At 33.1% G+C, this 3,078-nt stretch overlaps 1 non-coding gene across 1 annotated transcript; it reads left to right on the top strand.

Moving 5' to 3' along the window:
* The first annotated feature begins 298 nt into the window (after positions 1–298).
* On the top strand, positions 299–404 carry LOC128289471 (small nucleolar RNA R71). Its single transcript, XR_008279120.1, has one exon. It is a non-coding gene; the product is annotated as a small nucleolar RNA R71 (small nucleolar RNA).
* The last annotated feature ends 2,674 nt before the right edge of the window (positions 405–3,078 follow it).

Genomic DNA, 3,078 nt, shown 5'->3' with positions numbered 1-3,078 from the left:
TGAGCTACAACATTGTTTAAATTGTTAGTATAAATATTTTTAAGCATTGAAGAGATTGAAGATACCTAAGTTACAAGTGAAGTGAGAGTATCCACTTTATGTTTTCTTGCTACTCGTCTTTTTTAAAGTTGCTCGATTGGTTGGCCACTGATAATTGTTACTGCCTATTCTCTTAATAATTCCATAAACCTCATTATAAGACTTAGAAAGGAGAGCACCATTCGTAGAAGCATCTATCACCATTCTAGTGTGTGCGTTGAGACCATTATAAAATGTCTCTAGCTGGATGCCATGCGGAATCCCATGGTGAGGGAATTTGCATAGTAATTTTTTGAATATTTCCCATTCCTTGTATAGGGATTCATCATCCATCTACTGAAAAGTGGTGATCTCATTCTGTAACTTAGCATTTTTACTAAGTGGGAAATACTTAACCAATAAGCATTCTGCTAATTATTTCCATGTAGATATTGAGCTTGGTGGTAATGAATTAAGCCATGCTTGTGCTCTACCTCGCAACAAGTATGGATGTAACAATTTGTTTCAGTGAAATCAGAGCAGTGGTTTAGGGACCACAAATCTGATGTCTAAATATTTATTTTATTATTATTTTCATGTCTATGGTATGCTAGTAAGGTCGTATAAAAATTTCATTAAGAAATTTTAACGTTTGCATGCTTAATTAAGTGAAAAGGACTAAATTGAAAAAGCTATAAAAATGGAGTGCTAGTAGTTAAAGGTATCTATTAGCTATGAAATTAATTTGTTAAGGGATTTAAATGGTAATTAAACCATTATTCTTATGAGTGGACAAATATGGACACATTATTAAGTGATTTTAATGTTAAATAATAAGGTTATATATGTAATTTAATAATATATGATAGTAAATTAAAGAAAACAAAAACACCATCTTGTTTTTTTCATATTTTTCATTGAAATTAAGGGTGAAAAACTCCATTGAAGGAGCTTGAGTATTCGGCTAAGCATTCTCCTTGCATTTGAGTGATTTTTATTCCATTTTTAATGATTTCTTTGTTTTTGAAGTCGTTTTAGCTTAATCTATCTAGCGTAGGGACCAACTTACAAAATTGTTAAATGTTTAGGGTTTTTCCATGTACATATTTGTATGGTTTTTGAAATTTATTGAAAGATTATGAGTCCTTGTTGTTAGATAAACAACTTTTGTAAAGTGATTTTTTTATGAAATTATCATTTAGGGACTTATTTGTAAAAGTAGTAAAATATCACGATAAAATTATGAATTGATGATTTTTGTGGCTTGATATGAGTCCCTAGGTAAATCGGCAAGCATGATATGTAGATGAAATTGCCTAAATTGTCATTTACGAGATTAAGGATGAAATTGTTAAGAAGTTAAAATAATAGAGGCAAAAGTGTAATTTTACAAAAATATAAATTTTAGACTGAATTGAATAGAATGATTAGTAAATAGATTGAATTTTCTTATTTAGATCAAGTTAAGCCTTGTACGAATCTAGATCGAGGGAAAGATAAAGCCTCCAATTAGTTGAACCTATTTCGACATCTTGAAAATCGAGGTAAGTTCGTATGTTTAAATAGAATTTTAATGTTATTTGATTTAAATGTTATTATGTTATTTATCATATCATGTTATGACAAAAATCGAATGACGTTACAACGACTATCGAGCCCCATTTGAACCTTAGGAATATATAGGATACAAATGACATGTCATTAAGGGTTACCATGTTTTTTGGTGCTAGTCCTGAATGTCCTACCGATGGCTGAGTTCTGACATTTTTTACGGATACTTATCAGCTTGTGTGAGCAGCATCATGTAGCTACATTCTAACCGTCAACTTGTGTGAGCAAACCTATTAATGGCTCGAGTGAGAATCGATGTAAAGGAAAAGGAAAATGAATGGTTTTGACCATATGTTTAGCACACTTGTGTGAGCTTCCCGCGTATTCGATATTATTCTAAGTGGTTCAATGGGCAAGAAAAAGGATGGAACGATAAGTGTTCTAATGGCTAAGTTATGAACCTATGGAAATGTATGAATTGTTGAGGATCAAAGTATGAATAACCATGTTTATGGAAAGTATGAATTCAAATGTGCTATGTTCAAGAAATCTATCTTACCATGTGATGATTTTGTTAAGTTATGTGTTTAAACACTAACTTGTGATGATGCTTAGACTTGTGCAAAGCTTATGTTGGATTGGTTCATGTTTAGTTTTAAAGTTATGCATTGAAAATGGTAAGTAATGTTCATGTTATATGAACTTACTAAGCATTTTATACTTACGTTATTTTCTTTTTATATTTTATAGATTATTGGAAGATCGATCAGTTTGGAAGCTCATTGGAGTCCTATCACGCTATCCAATGTTTATATCGATAGTTTTTGGTGTTTTGGCCAAGTTTATAATGGCATGTATAGGTGGACTTGTGTTTAATGATCTAGTTGTTATGTTTGGCATGTATATATGGTATTATGGTTGATGTGCTTTTGGCATTTTGATGCCTTGGTGGTTGGTGTTATTATGGCTAAGTTGATGATTGATGGAATGACCAATATGGTATGTGATAGTATGCTTATAATGTGGCTAAGTTAGGTTATGCTTTGAGATGGTTATGAGTTATATGTATTGTTATGAATATGGTCAACTATGCTTATGACTAGGTATCTTTGAATGTTTGTGTTTGAGGTACCTATATGGAATATTGGTTGGATAGTTAAATGGCTTATTGAATTGGTGTTATTGTGCATGATTTGGGCATGTTTGAATGTCTTGGTTATATGTGCAAGTTGCTTGTAGGTTCATGCTTGAATGGGTGAAAGAAATGGCTTTATTTTGGCTATTTTCTTGTCCACACGGCCTAAGACACAGGCGTGCGTCTCAGCCATGTGTAACACACAGCCATGCGATATGGCTGTGTGCCCTCTGTAAGTTTGATAGTTGTACTTTGAATGTTACACTGCCTAGCACACGGCCTGGCACACGGGCGTGTGAGGCCATTTCGAGTGTTACACGACTTGCCACATAGTCGTGTGGCTTGGGCATGTGACCCAAGTGAGAGACTTACAC

This window comes from Gossypium arboreum, chromosome 2 (genome assembly GCF_025698485.1).
Source record: "Gossypium arboreum isolate Shixiya-1 chromosome 2, ASM2569848v2, whole genome shotgun sequence".
Lineage (NCBI taxonomy): Eukaryota > Viridiplantae > Streptophyta > Magnoliopsida > Malvales > Malvaceae > Gossypium > Gossypium arboreum.
Note: the sequence above shows the minus strand (reverse complement) of the source record. Positions and strands in the feature narration are given on the sequence as shown.